This window comes from Lycorma delicatula, chromosome 4 (genome assembly GCF_047948215.1).
Source record: "Lycorma delicatula isolate Av1 chromosome 4, ASM4794821v1, whole genome shotgun sequence".
Taxonomy (NCBI): Eukaryota; Metazoa; Arthropoda; class Insecta; order Hemiptera; family Fulgoridae; genus Lycorma; species Lycorma delicatula.
This window is the reverse complement of record NC_134458.1, coordinates 163,205,672-163,225,645: the sequence shown is the minus strand read 5'-3', so window position 1 is coordinate 163,225,645 and position 19,974 is coordinate 163,205,672. Positions and strand designations below refer to the sequence as shown.

General features: G+C 34.2%; 1 protein-coding gene across 4 annotated transcripts in view; it reads right to left on the bottom strand.

Annotated features, from left to right (window-relative positions):
• spoon (A-kinase anchor protein spoonbill) overlaps positions 1-19,974 on the bottom strand; it is a 257,728-nt gene that overhangs the window by 175,840 nt on the left and 61,914 nt on the right. Inside the window, exon 1 of one of the 4 annotated variants that reach the window (XM_075364640.1) lies at positions 772-795. The exons of the other annotated variants lie outside the window; for them this stretch is intronic. The gene's annotated coding sequence lies outside the window, so the exon portion shown is untranslated. Of the gene's footprint in view, positions 1-771; positions 796-19,974 lie in introns of those variants that run through there. 4 annotated transcript variants of the gene reach the window in all.

The window sequence follows — 19,974 nt, the reverse complement described above, 5'->3', positions numbered from 1 at the left end:
GGTGGGTCTGTCGTTTCCGTATAATAACCTTTGTCAACACTTTGTAACTTGATTGTCGAAACGAGTTACTTTACGGTAACTCCCGACTGCCCTACCGGTTATGTAATAAGTGCGCGTCGCTTTGACTATTGCTCCTACCTATTTATCTTTAGGACGCCTCTTTTCAATTAAAATATTGTAATACACATTATACAGTTATGCGATACTGTATGAAACCGTATCAGGATTAACGATATTCACAACTACGTATACCGACGAAAATCTTATCGATAAAAGTAGATCGGTTAACACAAAAATTTATTCTACATTACCTGCAATCTATTAGAAACTTATGATACTTCTAGATAGCATATATTCCAAAAGCATACATTTGGTGCTATGTTAAAAAGGTCGACTACCGCAAGATTTTCGTACAATTCTTTACGTTTGTACTCGCAGCGACGATCGATAGATCTAAGAACCGAATTTCTGTTATTGCTCAAAAGTTTTCAGAAGTATCTCTTCAACGATTACTGGTATCAAATTATCGACTACGACGGGGAAAGGATAAACAGCTGTTTTTAACTACAGGAACTCAATCGGCTTCTTCCGCTTAAATAATAATTAACAAAGTTTTTTTTTTTTAATTTAATTTCTTCTATGAAGAAAATCCAATAATTCAAAGCAGCACAGGCAATCAAAGAACTTACAGCTGCAACACAACAACTCTACTACTACCACAACCACTAAATATAACAATACCGATAACACATTAAACAAACAAATATTTACCGTTTTCTCTCTCTCTCTCTCTCTCTGAAAAAAATTAAAAATATTAATTAAGAAATAATAGACATTTATAAAAGTAGGTCACAGAACGCTAAATATTATTTTTATTTTGAAAGACGAAGGAGAAGTAACTTTATTTCTGTCAACAGAATAGTCTAGCTTGGAAACTGTTAGCGGGAGATTCACAAATGCACTAATACATTTTGTGCTGCACAGATATCCCTACCGTACAAAATGTTTAAAAATCATAAAATTTTAATATTTCATAAACAGAAAAAGTAAAATCAAAATCTTTGTACTTCAAATAATTTAATTTATATATGATTCTTTCTTGTTCTTTTTACAGATTACAAGTTACAAAAAATAATATTAGGAGTTTTAACTGTTATAAACTTACGGATGAGTAGCAAGGTGTATTTGTGTTGATTTAAGGGTAGAATCAAAGATAAAAAACAACAGTTTTAGTAGCGCACATGGCAGTAGATTAATTACCTACCTTTCCACTTGCCAGCGCCACAAACAAATATGGAGACTCGAACAGAAAACCTTCTGTGTGTTTTGCGGTTTGCTAAATGTGAATCTGTGGTTATATTTCGAGGTAGTCATAGTTCCGAAGAAATTTTATTCGTGATCCTCCGAGTGACAACATTAATCGATGGCATAATCGGTTTGAAATGAACGGAAGTCTGCGTAAAGAGAAGATAACGGGACTACCGAACGTGTCGAAGTCTTTCCTGCGTAAACTAAAAGAGTTTTATCGCTAGCGATGCCGGTGATGACGGTTTGGGATTTTTTAAGGAAACGCTTACGTGTATCCATCCGTACAGCTTACAGCTATTACAGGCTTTGATGCCTACAGACTACGCTGCGGATGCCGACTTCACTATAGAAATGTTAGGGCATGAAGATGCACTTTCTTGAGCGTATTGTTTAGTGACGAGTCAAAATTTCATCTCAGTGGAGAAGTTAACACACATAAGTCCGTATCTGGAGATCTGAAAATCCTCACGACCTCCTATAGGGCGAATAGGACTCTCCAAAATTAAATTTTTCAGCGCGATAACCCACGCCAAGTTATTTTTTTGCTGAAACGAGCGAAACATGAGTCGATTATTTGGGTATGCTGCGTACACTTTTCTTGATTGGAAGACGGGCCAGAGAATTTATTTAGCAACGAACACGGTAATGCCTCCTCACTAGCATAACTCTTAGACTAATGACCGAGCTTTTTGCTGTGGTTTCCAAGGTCACCCGATCTGACCTCATGCGATTCTTTCCTTTAGGGCTTTATAAAGGATCTTGTGTTTATGTCTCTGGTACCTGCTGATCTATCTCTTTTTAGGCACAGGAATGGAAAGCAGCTGTCGCTTCATTACTCCAGACATGCCGATTAATGTACGGAACGAACTCTCCTTTCGAGTAACGAAAGATGCTTATATTGAACACTAAGGAAAAATTGTGCGTTATCTTTTCATTTTATTTGTTATTCATTACTGTAAATAAAAATTAATAGCTCTATTACTCCGAAATTCGTTTTTTTTTATCACCTGTATATGTTTGAAGATTTTCAATGATAGAATCTTAATTTAATTCAAATTATCAACGTATAAAAAATGTCTTATATATGATTTAATAAAAAAATGAAGTAAATCAATTTTTTATCTCACTAACAGAATACATTTATATATTTTAACTTATACAAATGTTTTTCATTTATAATATACTAACGGAACATTACAAGAACAAGGAGCACATATGTGTATAATCTAGTGCCTTAAATAAATCTACAGAGTGTTTTCTTCACGAAACATATCTAGCATTGAAATCCAAAGTGAATATATATCGTTTTGACAAAGCTTATCAAAACACACGATCCATTACACAGATCTTTTGTTTGTTTGATGATGTTAAACAAATTTTACAAAGCATGTACAACCCCAACTCTCCAAAATTTCTGAGAAATTCGACGTCTCAAAATTTGAAGCTTCTAGAAGCTTCTTCGGCGGCTAAATAGATTCATTTATTAACTGGAATTCCTAACTACATATAAGTTCAACAAAAAGAGATAACGTGTACTGCAGTTGCGAATCACTGAGGTGTATAGATATTATATTCCAAGAAACTAGCTAATGCAAAACAAAGGGGGGAAAGAAAAAGAATTACAACATTTTCTGCTAACACATATCTTGCACGAAATTCAATCGTTTGAAAATGTGACCTATTTTAACGACAAAAAATTAACTACCCGTTATTTATTCAAACATAACACAAGCAAGCACAAGTAAATATTTGCCGATTCATTAATTTTATAACGCACCAACAAAACGCTGAATGGTCACTAATCATCATTGAAGACAAATCGGTTTTACAGGTAACAAATTACTACCGAGCGTTTATTTAAAACTAAAAGAAGAAATGAGAAAAATGGACAAGAAAAACAAAAGGACTAAAAACACACTTTAATAATAAGGAATACTATAAATTCTTTTAATTCAGCTATTGAAAAATAAAAAAATCCGCTCTGTTTTTATAGGAAGCTTGCTTCTCGTAAAGCACAGCAAAGGCGGTTTAAAAAACAAATAACACGCTATAAATTCTTAATTCTTAAAATAAATTCTTATTTCGATACAAACAACAAATAAAAATCCAGTATAATGAACCGGTTTGTTCTTTAATGTCAATTTTTTCCAGGTTGGACTCAAGTGGAGTTTTTGAACGTATGGCATACTTCCAAAACTCAAACGACAGATGATACGCGAGTACAAGAGTAGTCATCATCGAATTACATTATCTAAAATGACCGCCGTTAATATAAGAGTTCAATCGTATTACGCCTGCATATTAACACCAAGGTGAATTTGAATTTTATTGTCAAAAAGCATTTACAATATTAAGTATAAAAAGTCATTAAGATGTTTTTTTAAATTTACAATTTATTCGCCGCATAACCTTAAAAGCTTACGTATGGAAATAAGGAATGAAAATTTTTTATCGTACAAAAAATACTAAGCTCTATCGATATTCAAACCCGGAAGCTACCGGCTGAAAGGCGGAGGCGCTCACTCCGCAACGGATTTAGCAACAATAATAAATTTAAAATTGTTTATCGAATTAAAATTGGAAAAAGGAATGAAAATTAACCGACAATCATAAATCGGATGTTCGCAGCGCTACACAAATCGTTAGAACCGTTCAAATTTCTTTAAAAATGTGGATTAATTTTGATTAAAATTAACGTGGGTTCTGGAAACGCTGGCGTAAATCGTTAAATCGATTCACACAATATCATGGCAGCGTTCGTAAAAAGGATCTGTAAATAACTATTAAGGCTTGCACAGCCTGAATAAACGTACGTGAACAAAGGAACCGTTGAGGATATCATTGATAATGCTATCTACTGTAACATCGATTGACGTAACAGGAGATTTTTCGTCTACAACGGACCGCCTCTAAGAAACTACGAAACGCATTCGTATAACCGATGAAATAAATGTGTTAATTTTTAATGACTTCGCCAATCGCGTCAGCGACTTTTAAAAATGATTTTAAACCCCATTTGTAAATAAATCCGTCCCTCATCTTTTTAGTAATAAAACAAATCCACCGATGCAAATTATTTCTACGCTAAAACGTACATGCACGAATAACAATCATTGAACTAAATATAACCAAAGATTTTTACTCTATTATGAAATTATTACTTACATTCCATAATTATTATTTGTACTTTGTAACTTAAATAATAGCTGTATTGAGAAAAAAACACGTAGCAGACAAAAAACAACCAAACTATAACACGGCAGAAAGTAAAATAAATACATGCGAAGACACAAAAAAAGGTTGTCACAAATTTAACATAGATACAAGACAATTATAAGGAGCCGTACCGTGAAATCACGATCTCATACTTATACAAGCATTTTATATTATATGCGTTCTTACACGATCTACATGCGTATACGTATACATGTGTTTTACCTATATGTTTACGGCACTAAGCGATCAATTTTTCAACGATAAACGTTTACCTATGTACACAAATGTAACAAACCTAACTGCACAATTACCCTCGATAATTTTTACACCAATACTTTATAATTTACGACAGATTGATTATTATTACTGTGTTAAGTAGTAATAAAAGAATACGTTACGATATACTCTAAGAAGAAGCACAGTTTAAGGAAGGCTATCCTGGTCCTCGCCGATCTTAAAATGCAGTATTTTGAAGAATATATTCACAAACCCGTCAGTAATTCTTCAGAAAGCATTCGATTAAAACGAAATACGTTTACAATTTTAAGAAAAATCGAAAAGAAGAGGTAACTTCTGTTGTACCAGCCCGGTGGGCTGTTTTACCGATAACTGAATTCTAGTGGTAAACTCCTTATCGTAAATCAGCAGATTTCAAAGTCCAGAGTTCTAAGGTTCAAATCCTAGTAAAGACGGTTACTTTTATACGAACTTGAATACTAGATCGTGGATATCGGTGTTCTTTGGTGGTTGGGTTTCAATTAACCACATATCTTAGGAACGGTCGACCAGAAACTGTACAAGACTACACTTCATTTACAATCATGCATACCATCCTCATTCAACCTCTGAAGTAATACCTTACGGCAGTTCCGGCGGCTAAACAGAAAAAAAAGAATAATTATTAGTACAAACGCAGGGGCCTCGGATTTGACCGGGTACAAAAGCTATGCGATCTGCCGAGCGGAACTTAAGACATTATCGGGTGATGAAACTCTGACAGTGAGTTACGGCGAGAGTAACAGATACTGCCTGAACAAAAACCTACAGAGATTCTTTACTTTCGTACCAATATAACAGAACAGAATAGATATATTAAACTAAGGACAGATTTCGGTGAAATATTCAGTACACATTACCAGTTTGCTAGCAAGAAAACACGATTAAATAAACAATAAATAAAATAAAATAAATATAATATAGTAGATATATATTATTTAATATAATATTTATAGTTTATAAATAGAACAATAAATGGACGTTTTATCACGTTTACCCTCGATATTTAATCGAAATAAAAGTTGTTGAAAGCCGGATAACTGAGAAACCAAAAGACTGAATTAACAAAAAAAAAACGAAAATTAACAAATCGCTCTCAGTAATCGTCAGCGGGAAAATGTAAAACTGGAAAAAAATAGATATTTCTTTTTACACGATATACCCATGGAAGAACAGAATAATCAGGACCGCTTATCCGCCATTCTGTTTTTATCAAAACTCATTTAATACTCTTATTCTATTAGCCCCAACCAACAAAGCAAATAATTTAATTAATAAAATAAAATACCGGTATTCAAAGAAAAAATATACAGCAATGCATGTATCCTGCTTATCAAAAACAACTGGTCCAATTTGTATAGAATAAACGTAAGCTTAATGAGATCTATAAATACACACAATTTACGAGATAATTCAATAGGCACTTTCCCACAATTTCTATCACTGCAAATCGCTTACAAAATGATACCCATATTTAAATAGATAAGATCGAAATAATAGATAATGGAAGAACTGTTGCGAAATTAATTACTTATGCGGATTATTAAAATTACTCGACCTTAAAAACGTTATTAACTGTCGGGATATTTTACCGCACGTAAATATACTATTGTAATAATCTGAAAGGGGTGAGCGGAGAATGATTGTACGTTATTATGCATCCAGTGTCAGTGTATACTGACTGACCTGCTATATTTTGTTGAAAAGTGTTATTTAATCGGCCCATCACTGACGACCAATAAACAAATACAAACACATATAACCTAGCACTTAAAAAAATAGAGCGGATGAGTCAGTATTACACTAACACTGATTAGAATCCCTAGTTATCCATTCACCACTTCCTGATTATTTACAATAGTACACCCCCAGTATCATGATTAAAACTAAAAGTAAAGTTAATGAAGGCGGTTTTGTCCACACGTTAAGTCCTACCTACCACCTTTTTGTGGATGGCATAGATTGTTTCAAGCTAAACACGAATTTAGTATTGAAATACGACTAATTACGTCAATCGCTTCAGTCTGGTCGCCCTTCCTCCAGAACGAACAAGGAATTAGAATAAACAAAGAAATCTAAAGATGTAATTTATTTATTCATACTGAATAGTTTTCGACAAACTACGAAGTCGAATCGAATCATCGTAACGAAAACGATGAACTAGGACAATTTTCATTAAAATAAAAACAAAACACAAGTATACGCAACCTTAAAAACCGATTCTTAAGTTCACAATTAAAATGCACTTTGTATCCATTCTACATAATAGGCGTATATTTTATACGTATTGCGTAGTAGTAGCCAAAAAAACAAAACTATAGTTTCTCACGTTCAATGTTTACGAACTCCTTTTCTTACCGCCACATGACCGATTTCAAAAACGAATAAGGAAAACCATACTGGCCAAAATGTTAACAGCGAAATGTTAAATAATGCGTACCGATTAATTAATTTTTCATTGCATCCCACATCTCTTCAAGGGCGGGCTGGCTGTACCGGTTCCGGCGTCTTCAATCTAACGCTCTCTTTCTCTTTCTTTTTCCTGTTTAGCCTCCGGTAACTACCGTTTAGATAATTCTTCAGAGGATGAATGAGGATGATATGTATGAGTATAAATGAAGTGTAGTCTTGTATATTCTCAATTCGACCATTGCTGAGATGTGTGGTTAATTGAAACCCAACCACCAAAGAACACCGGTATCCACGATCTAGTATTCAAATCCGTGTAAAAATAACTGGCTTTACTAGGACTTCAACGCTGTAACTCTCGACTTCCAAATCAGCTGATTTGGGAAGACGCGTTAACCCCTAGACCAACCCGGTGGTCAATCTAACGCTCTAGAAGGGTCGGTCCGCACCCAAATAAACCTAAAATACAGGCGCGGATCAAAAATAAGGGTCGATGAGTTATAAATAGCGATGCGCATCACCGATTGGTTTGCGCACGCGCAGTAGCTTTAAGTAGTCTGTCGGGCATGTAACTGCCACATTGCTTTCAGTTCATTGTCGTTTACCTTGGCGACAGCAGGTTAAAATGAGTGCGGTAATAACAAATCCCACCGGTTGTGAAGCCCGATCGGCGATTAGATTTCTAAACACAAGAGAGCATAATGCTGCTGAAATTCACCGTCAATTTTGTGAAATATATGGGCCTACCACAACGAGTGAAGGAAAAGTGAGGCGATGGTGCCGTGAGTTTAAGAAAGACCGTTCATATCTTCATGACGAACAGAAAAGCGGCAGGGCAGGCCTAGTATCAGGACTGACAATCTCGTTAAACGTGTTTTACGATTGGCAATCTATCTCTAGACTTTCCAGAAGTTTCAAAGACAACTTTGTTGAGAATCGTGACTGATACTCTAGACTATTATGGTAAACTGTATGTACGAAGGTTTCCGAAAATATTGACAGGTACTCACAAAGATCACAGAATGACATATGCACACCTATTTTCTCGACCACGAGGGAGACGAAACAATCTATACAGTGGCGTCATTTCGATTCACCTAAACCAAAAAATTCAAACCGGCTTAGTATCGAAGGAAAATCACGGAAATGTATTGTGAGACCAAAAGAGTGTGCTTTGGATTGATTTCATGGAACCTGGAACATCCATTACATTACAAGTCTTTCTGTGTGGCTCACATCACTTTCTAAACGGTGTCGTGCCACTCAAAATAGACGACGAGGTTGCGGACATCAGGAATTCTTGTTCACAATATCGCACGTTCACACGGCTGCATGCACAACAGAAACAATTGAAGAATTCGGATGGGAGATTTTTTTATCATCCGCCTTACAGTCTCCATCTCTCGCGCCCAGCGACTACCATTTCTTCCTAAACCTCAAAAACTGGCTTGCGTCTCATCGATTGAGCTGAAAAACTGGGTGCAAAAATGGTTACAATCCCAGGCGGCGGAATTTTCTCCAACGGGTTTGAAGAAGCTAGTTTCACGTTATAAAAAGTGTTTGGAACGAAATGCAGATTATGTAGATACACAAACTAAATATGTAAGAGTTTGAAACCGTTAATAAATCTTTGATTTTTATCAACTCTTCTCATTTTGTTACAGTCGGCCCTTATTTTTTAACCTCGCCTCGTACACGGAAGCAGAGGGCCGTAAGGAATATCTATGGGGATAAGTACCAATAGCTGAGCGAAACAAACAACCGTATCTAGATAATAGTTCAGGATCCCCATCACTCGGGAGAACGGACATCTTTTCTTTCTTGACGTAGAATATTGCAAGAAATGATTATTCTTCCCAATATATAGAGCCGCCAGAGAAAAACACAAAATCCTTAAACAAACAATGTTACCAGTTTCCGGAACCGTCTGGAATTATAAGAAGAATATTAAAATTGTAATATTCCCACCTAGATCTCGTTTGAAGGGTTAAGGCTACGAAAAAGCTTTATAAATAGGTAAAAATGAAATTTAATGTATACTTCGGTTTTAGCAAAATTAAAAATATTTTAAAGTACAATGTAATCATACGAACAGTTTTATTCAGACTTTTCCTTCAGTTCATCGATGGCAAGAGATTTATTACACTACGTCTAAATGACGCAACAGCATAATTGTATCTTCTATGTCGTGGGAGGTAGAATGAAATCAGTCGACGGCGAAAAAATAGTTCGTTTATCGAGTATATACAGGTAAATTACTTTTTTATGATCAAAATAATCACAAAGAATTCAAATGCTGAGTAAATTCTTATTTCTGAGATACTGATTTTGCTCACTAAAAAATTTGAATTTTAATGAATAAGGTAGAAAACTTTTGTTTTAAATCCTACGAAATTATTTGTAAACACGGATAATGAAATTACAAAATAAAAAACGATGTTAATAAGAGAAACGATTTTTTTTATAAGAGAGGCGGTACCGCCCGATATAGTTTTTGAATTTCCATGCATCCTATGTTTGAATTACGGCCTAGAATTTCATGCCTATAGTTAATGAATGATCAATACTTTTTAATACTTATTAACTATTCCTTTTATTTAATGTCATTAAATATTTTCCTTTTAAATCTACCGACTGAAATTTAAGCTTTTCTACATTTTGCAAATTATTTTTATTTTTTGCAGTTGGGGATTAACGATCAGGGAAAATTTTATTAGTATTCATCTTTTAAGCTATTCTGTTTATGGTATTCGGTCAATAGTATGTTAATTATTCTACAATAAGAATAATATACGAAAAAAATAACCGAATAATATTTCTATTATCACGCAAACATGTCAGTTTGTGAACCGTAGTACACGTTCCGCAATATACATTTCTAGTGTGCAGAATAAATAATTTTGCTCATAAATAAAACATAGATTACAATATTTAATAAATGTCACAATATTTTTGCAATAAAGTCTTATTCATCGACCTACGGTAACATGTACACATTCGATTGTTTACCCTAATAATCGTATTTCTTAATAAGCTAAATGGTGCAACAATGATTGCGCAGGTACGTGTAGTGCAGTATCGTTTTTTAAACAAGATTTTTATTTGATTAGATACGTTTATTTAATTTCTAATTCTCTTTATCGCGGATTTACGATAAATCACGTACTTTTAATTTATTCAAAAATTACAATAAACACCATCATCGCAACGATTAAATATCGCATAATGTAAACATTAAACACGGTACCGGTCCCCACGAATGTCTTAACCCGCATTTACAAATCGACCGAAATAGAAAAAGTTTTTTTGAAAATTAAAGTAAATTAAGCCGTTAAGGAAGACTACAGCAGCTTATGTCTGTATGTATGTGACGGGAGAAATGAGGGATCTGGAGGCCCAATTTTATCCCATAAGCACCTCATCCTGATGTCGGGCTTTTCGTACAGCCACCGTTTAGGTTGATAACAAGAGATCATGGACCACCACACGATACCGTAAGCGGAGTAATAAAATTACGTCCCCAAAATCATATCACGAATCCAACTATTACCTATTCAAAACCTTACCGGCGGAAGGCTTCGGAGAGGAAGGGGTCAACAAAGATAAAGGGAATCAAACCGGTAGGTAAGAGAAAGAATCTACCCGAAGAAGAAATTCGAAACCAATCAAACCGAATCGACTGCTTCTAGGCTCTAACCGGATAACAGATGAACATCCTGTCCTTCAATTCTTAACCGAATTAAATAATTACCAAAAGCGTCACGTTACTGAACATCAGTTTTGCACCGACCGTATCAATAAAGTCGAAAAAAATTCATTTTCTTATAGAAACTAGAAAATCACTGGAGAATAGGTTAAGGTTTTCTTATGGAATATCCTCGCTCGCTTTTTGACTCGAGCGACGAGCAACTGTATTAAAGTGAACTGTAAATCGTTCATTCAAATAACTTCACCGATGGAAGACAATATAGCGACGATACACAATTACACATCGAAGGTAGGGTTGAGAACAACGTAGAATACCAAATTTCCATAAAGAAAACTCTTACTTTTACGTAATACCTTTACGTTTTGTAAACGAAGACTACAAAATCCGACCTAAACGAGCATTTGAATGCCATCCAACAGAGACAGCGGGCGTCCAATCCATGTGCAATACAAAGGTATCTCTTAATACTTAAGTGATTTTACAAAGATGGGACATATATATTATCGATAAACAGCATAAATATAAGTACAGCAAACAGTTTTTTCTTTAAATATTGAAGAGGCTTACACTTCCTTGAGGAAAATCCTGTTTTTTTTTTTAGAATCGTGTGCGCCTAAAAATATAAAAATTATTAGGTCCGGGCCTATACTGAAGGAATACAGAAAATAAAAATAAAAAATACTTGGCTCACCAACACTTTTTTTCGTCACGTAATTATAGCTTAGATCATTAAATATTAACCCACCGGGTTGGTCTAGTGGTTAACGCGTCTTCCCAAATCAGCTGATTTGGAAGTCGAGAGTTACAGCGTTCAAGTCCTAGTAAAGCCAGTTATTTTTACACGGATTTGAATACTTGATCGTGGATACCGGTGTTCTTTGGTGGTTGGGTTTCAATTAACCACACATCTCAGGAATGGTCGAACTGAGAATGTACAAGACTACACTTCATTTACACTCATACATATCATCCTCATTCATCCTCTGAAGAATTATCTAAACGGTATTTACCGGAGGCTAAACAGGAAAAAGAAAGATCATTAAATATTAATCACTGCTAACACGTTTTAAATTTATTTTTTATTGTATAATTGATTAACAATCATTTAGGTACATGGATTTTACCGTGCGACAAATTAATAAAATTTTAAAAATATAAAACGGAAATAAGTCATTATTAACCGGACCTCTATTGCAATCGATAGCATTTTAGAACAGTTAAAGCGATCATTTCCTGATTCAATATGTGAACAGACTTTATGTAGGATAACTTCTGTGTATATAATTAATCCTGTTTTATAACGTTTATAATTTAACAATGTGTGTTCTGTCTGCTCGTGAAGATTAAAAAGAAAAACCTGTTTTATTATTTCCTCAAATTCGAGTACAAAATTGAACAATTGTGCAAGGTTTACGTCCCTCTCTCAAAATCTCTCTCTCTCTCTCTCTCTCTCTCTGTCTCACTCTCACTCTCTCTCTCTCTCTGTGTGTGTTAATCATCACGATTAACTTTCTCTTTATCTCTTTTAATCATCAAATTACCTGCTATTCTATTTTAAAACAGTTTACTTTTTAATTCTTTACACACAATGTATATTACGTGGTCCTACATCTATCTACCAACGATTTATTAATGATGCATTCGATTATTTATAATCTTGTTTTTTCTCCATTCAACTACATGAATAAAATTTATAATGTAAACCATTTTGCTTAAGATTCACGAACGGTAAATGAATGATTAGCTGTTTTAGCAACGTTCGGAGTGGCGATTACATGGACTATCTGAACGGCAGAAAAAAGTTTATATCAATTATAAGGACGTTTTGTGTGCAAATACGCTATAAAATTGATGTTAAATTTAATATGTGAAAACCACATTCATAAAATAATGCAGTTTCGAATATTTTAAATAACACCGTATTTTTTTATTGTACTAAACAAAATCGCCCCGACGCTCGTGAACTGTAACGTTTTCCTGAAAATATTATACCCGAGAATCCTCCTGTTATGCTGATTATTTCCGAAAAAAGTTGAGATATGATCCACAGGCCGATATCGGTACATTGTTAGCAAACTAATGCGTTCTTCTTAGAGGGACAAGGAGCTATGTCATTAGTAGTATATAAAATAGATTTTTCTCGTTTTCAATAAGCGACGTTACAGTAATTTTTCAAATAAAAGTTGTTCGTTTTTTTAAATCCTAACGATATTAAGTTTGTTTTTTTCAAAACTGTAACGATGTTGAATGCAAATCAATTTAATGAAATTATTAAAACAATGTTTTTATTAAACTTATAAACAAACTCTATTTTTATTTTAAAAAATTAACCTAACTAATTTTTAATCCAATTATATTTACCTGACTGATTAACTTTACTGTACTAAACAAAAGCGCCCCGTTGCTCGTGTACCTTAACGTTTTCCTGAAAATATTATACTTAATAAAACCCTTACACTGTGTTTATTAACTCGCAGTGTACTGATTAAAGTTTTCTTTAAAAACTGTGAAAAAACCTAAATCTTCAAAATTACGCATGCTAGGTAATAATAACAATCACATCTGAAAAACAACTGCTAACATTTTCTAAAATTTATTTCATATATTGCAAATTTTGGGAACGAATTTTCAAATTTTTACGGATCTGTAATCAAAGATTCGCAAAATTTCAATGTCTATAGTTTAACGGATCATATCTTACTGCCTATTTTCTCCCCCCCCCCCAAAAGTAATTTTTAAAAACCTCTAATATGAGCATGAAATTTCCAAATCAATGTTGATTCAAATTCGTTATTTTTCATTGAATGTATAAGACGATTAAAAAAGAACGGTTAATATATCGCATAACATACATTTTTATGAACTGAAGCGGCTTCTAGAGGTCTTGGGAGTCTCTTAAAACTTAAGTTTTTTTTACTTGTTTCTGAAGGTAGGAGTGGCCGGGAAGTCCCTTTCCACAGTAATAAATCCAGCTTATTTGGGCTCTACTGCTGCAAATTTTCACCGCTGCTGGAAATGGCGGAGAGGATAAGCCGTGGTGCGGATCGTCCGGTGTGTACATTCATGCTAGGATGACCTTAGTTGTATTCAAGTGTGGAACGATGGCGAATGAGACTGCGTTCCTTAGCTTGTGGGTTGATCCACTAACGTCCACACACACTGGTAAAATATTGGGAGAACATTATGAATAACTTCTTTTGTGCGTTTTGGGAAATCGTCACCATCACGGCAAACGTTACTGAACAGGAGAAGAAGATTTTTGCAACAAGTGTTCGGCCTCCCACTGCATGGCGCATTCCAAGATCGACAATGGGAGACCGTATGCGGAAGACCAGCCAAAGTTAATGAGTTGAGAAACCACGACCTTGATCGACGTGTTTATGCATGTCGGTTACTGCTTGAACGCTTTCCAAGAGCAAAAGATAAAAAGAACTCATGTTCTCAGACGAGTGTGCGATTTATCGAAGCTCTAGAAACCGAAATGATTGTTTCTGGACGAAAGGTAATCCTCACTTTTCTTATGAATTCGAACACCATCAGCCTGTGGTGACAACAGGACATCTCCTTGGTCCCTACATTTTTCGATGGCGCAGTTAATCAACACAGATATCTGAGAATGATCGACGAGTGGTAGCTTGCTTCTAGAATTAATGGCAAAAGGGATCGCTGAAATTATTAGTTTCAGCAAGACAGTGCTCCAGCGCATTTAGCTTTGAATGTCCGAAGAAGCATCAATGAAATTTTTCCGAATCGCTGGATCGGACGCGGATCAGAAGATTTACCATTGCCTTGGCTAGCAGGAAGCTGTGAACTCAGCACACCTGACGATGAATACACTCTGAGATTTTGTAAAGTAAGAGATCCGATAACGCAGATACATCAATAACAAGCAGCAAGAAGCTGTTCGTTCAGCATTTGAAACGATCACCCCTGATATGCTGCTGCGGATGAACAACCGGACATGGAAGCACATACAGCTGTGCTTTGAACATGGTGAACCCACACAGATGTTTTAGTTACATAAATGATACCCGTAGAACGCGTTTTGAAAAATAAAATGCTTCAAACAGGGTAAAATACATATGCATAATTTCAAACCAAGAGCTCTTTTGGAAGGCCGGGCGTACAAAGCGGTCTGAATTCTATGACATTATTCAATTTCTTGTTGCCCTCTAGAACCACAAAATTAAAAAGTATGGACAGAATTAATTGAAATTTTTAGTTTCAATTAATGAAATCAAAGGGAGCTTGTTGGGGACTAGAGAGTTTAAAAGACATGGATGAGTGAACCCCTTCCGATTTCATTAAATTTTTTAATCTTCCATAAGTAAAACAAACCAGTTCTGAAAACAAAAAAAAATAACGGTCCCAATGTCGCAGTACTTCAATTTTGTTAATTGAATGGTACTAGACAACAAGAGTACTGATGTATAGAGGGGCTGTAGAGTTTTTAAGTATGATTTAAACAGACTTTCTCCTTATAAAGACTTCATTTAAAAAGATACAAGGTTTAAATTTTCAACACTTTAATTTTATTAATTTAAGGTAACCCGATGAATCTGTATGTCTCGATGTACAGGAAAGTAGGAATTTTATGAAACGATTCAATTTTTTTTTTCGTTTAAAAAACAGTTATCACTATGTTACTTTTCTATTGTGGGCTACAAGGATTAAAGGATCTGAGGAGAAAAAATATCTCGCACAAAATAAGTGATACTTTTCCCCGCAAGCAGTACACCCGTTTTGAAAAACAATAACTCAAACATTGCTGGATTTCCATTTCACCCCGCGCTAGATTTACGAGAATACCCGAAAAATCGGGTTCCAATATTTCATGGACATAAATAAACAACTTCTGTTTAGGGATACTATTTCTTTATAAAAAGACTAAAATTTTATTAAATATTTTCTCACGTTAGATTATTTATTTATACGCTATCAAGAAAGGTTATCGAACAGAGGATTACGTAATTCTTATATAACTAAAATTACTCGGGGAAAGAGCTAACTTTTTAAACCGTCAAACAATTTCTCAGGAAAAAACCTGTCTTTTATAATTACAATCGAGTAATTTAACTTCAATAAAAATGAAATTTATATTTAATGACGATATCTTTAATAATAAATGACAAACCGACAGATGAAATTATACAACGGTACGGTAACTTTTGTTCCTATCATCGACCGATTGCTCATAAATTGCCGTTTATTTATGGCCGTGTAATTTTTAATTTACAGTCAATATAAATAACTCGTCAATTATTCGATTAATGATATAAACACATAATTCAATTAAAGAAATTACGATTAAGTATTATAAACTAGCCGGTCAGGGCTAACTTCGCTCGCCCTTTCCGTCTTGCCAGGGGGCGGAGCCCCTGGACCCTCGTTGTATTCGTTATCAAGGTTCTGAGAAAAATACTCATAAATAACAATTGAAGCCCCCAACAGCTCTCTTTTCTCCAACGTTTCCCTCGTTCCTGACGTACAAACTCTGATGCGCTCCTGTTGTAGAAGGTGCAGCTCGAATCTGGGCGTAGCGCTCTCGGTCAGCAGCTGACCGAGAACCACGCACTTCAGCTGTTTCAGAGAACCGAGATACTCTCATTCTTTTAGCAGGCTTTAAATAATAAGAAAGGTTACTTCTCTTTCTTGAGAGCATATTTTTTTAAATTTTGATAATCCAATACAGACAGTCAACATAAACAATTAAAATTCATTAAAGTTCGCTAAATTTGCTAATTTAAGCTAATAGCAATAATAGCACACTAATAAAATATTAAACATTTTACAGATTAGGTTAGATGATTAGTATATAAATCTGAACTTAGAGATCGCTTTCTTTTACCATGACGGTAAAGAAAGGTATAAATCTGCAAAGTTTTATTAAAATCTGTCCAGTAGTTTATGCGTAATGCGCGTACAGAGACGACCCTAGTAATCATTTTATTACATGTGTAGATAGATAAACTGCAATAAAAAAAATTTCATATAGGCTATATTAATATCGCACTACTTTAAAACTTACGCAATAAATTTTTAAAACTTATGAAAAAACTGTTTATATACAAAGTGAAATATATAACATTCCAATACCGTAACGTATATATTATACATTATTTTCTAGTCGGGTAGCAATAAATCACCTTAAATTAAATTTTAATAATTTTTTGCAAGCATAAAGCAGTAGTAAAGACATAATTATTCAATACTAAATTATTCGTTTAAAGCACAGTGAGCGTAATAGATGTATTGGAGCCGTGTACAAAGGATTTATATTGGACAGAATATGTTGTGGAATTTATGTCGCACTATTCTAATAAATTTGTATGATCTCTTTGTAATACGTTAAGTAATACTTCTGTCTCTTTTTGTTAATAACTAATAATTCCGACATCAGTTTTATAAAAAGTTTTGTGACCGATCATTTAAAGTTAAATAGGAATTCGATTATGGCGACGGGAGGGCTTGTCTTATAAATGATCAATTAAATTCTCGGGTGGCCGTTCAGTATCTGGAGAAAAATGAATTCATTACGCCATATATTCGGGCCGGTCATAAATACATAATTCGGAAGCGTGTTGTTTCCACACCAAATAAAGCCACCAGAATTGATTCTCGCAAGTCAACACTCTCGAAAAACTGCGGGCTGGACGGTAACCATCAGCCCGAGAAAACTTTAAAGCGATCTTCGGTATGGATCAACCACACCGAAACATTTATCGAATAAAGCCGACGTTCCTTAATTTTGCTGATACAATACAAAAAACCTGTTACGATCGACTAATACAACCGAATCGGTTTTAAGACGAGGCATAAAATGAAAAATTAAACGTAAACCCAACGTCTGGAGGTAAGTGCGTAGTTTGTTAATAAATAAGAGACCTATGATTACCGCAGAAAGATAAAAAGGACGTGCGATATTGACAAATAGATATATAGTAGTGACGGTCATTAAATACCAAAACTTGTAGTAATCGGTTAAAACATTTTAGCCGAATAACTGTTATTTATAGAACTAAGTAATAAAAAAACGAAAAAACCCGCATTACTAACGGTATGTAAGGGAGCACGTTTATATCTTACATTATTAACAATTCAGTAATTAATGCATGTAAAATGTTTACAAGATTAACAGAGACTAACAGCGCGGAGAAACTATAATTAATTTTTTAATCAAAATAATGTAATAAAAAAGTCGCTGACAATGAACTCAGCAACTGAACTGTTATTATCTTTTTTTTTTCTAGTAATAACTAAATATCGATTAAGTTACCGGGAGGGGAATAAAATCCTTGATAACTGTATCACACACGATTAATAACGACACTATTTACAACTACTGTAACTAAAGGTCCCTTTCTCTCAGTTAAACAAGATTACTTTGCGCCACAATAGGTACGTCATAAGTAAATTAAAATATACAAATAAAATTTAATATGATATGACAGACACATATGATTTTATCGGTATAAAAAGGCAATGAAAATATTATTTTCTAATTATATGTTATTTTAACAATTTTTTAACAAATTTATTTATGACCTATTTTAATACTGTATCAAGGTAAAAATGCGATATTCTACAAGGCTTTTTAACCCGACCAGAATATTTAACTATTTAGAAATATATATCTACCTAAAACTAAAATCAACAGTCATAATTTAAGTAAATGCCAATGAATCGAGCAACAGAATAATACAAGTCCCGGGTTCGATTAACTGTTCGGGTTTGAATTTTTTTCTATACATCAATCGATTTTTCTAATAGTATAAGGTTAACAAGTTTTGTTTTGTAAACATTTATCGATTAAAAAATATACACGCTAAATTATTTTACGGTACTATAGGAGAATGTTAAAGATCAGATGGGTGGATAAAGTGACAAATGAAGAGGTATTGCGGCAAATTTATGAAAACAGACGCATTTGGAAAAATATAGTTAAAAGAAACTTATAGGCTACATATTAAGGCATCCTGGAATAGTTGTTTTAATATTGGAGGGGCAGGTAGATGGGAAAAACTGTGCAGGCAGGCAACGTTTGGAATATGTAAAACAAATTGTTAGGGATATATAGGATGTAGGGGGTATAGCGAAACGAAACAACTAGCACTAGAAAAAAACTTTATTAAGAAAAAAAATAAATATTTTTCAGCCCGAAAATACAAATGTAAGAAAATACTAACATGAGACATCGATAAAAAAATCAGAAGAATTAAAATATGCGAAAGATACGACACATATATTACATCGTCGGTCGATCTAATACAAAAAATCAAACCCAGAAACATACGTGGTATCACAGAAATTAGCCACTAAAGGAAAAGAGTTACAGAAATTAAACAATCTATTCCTCTTTCGATCCCTTCTTTACATCGTTTTGTATCGATCCTGCAATCCCCTTACTGATAAATCGTAATTCAGGCGATTCAGACTTATTCCTATAACGACATTCCTTTATCGCTTCCGCACACCAGTGAAATGGAGTTATACTGTTCTGCAAACTTTCAACGGATTATCCTAAGTACTTTTATTTTCTATTGTCCCTTTTGTGATTTCAAGGCGTTGTCATTAATTCCATCTTAACTTACCCATCACTCTTATCACAGTTGATCTATATCTATACATATGCGAGAATTTATTTTATAATTTTCAATCTATTGACCGACCGCATTCAATTATTTACAATTTGTAAAGATTAAGTCCTTATCGCTTAAGTATTTACGACATTATTTTAAATGGCATCGTTCTGTTACAGCGACCGATGACTATCGGTCGGTGAATAAATGCAAACAACTTGCAGTGAAACTAATCCCCACATTGTGATCTACGGTTACAAACTTCATTAAACGTCGCCTAGAGTCGTCGGTTTCAATGAATTTAAATTCCAAGGATTCTACTCCCTCAAATGTACCGTGCTTCCAAGAACCATAAGACTGTGAGAAAATGTAGTTTACAGTTCTAACTTAATATTCTAAAATATATTTTTTTTAATGTTCCTAATTTTGGGGTATACTGTGATTTTCTGTCTCGCTACACTTTCCATAGATTTTCCC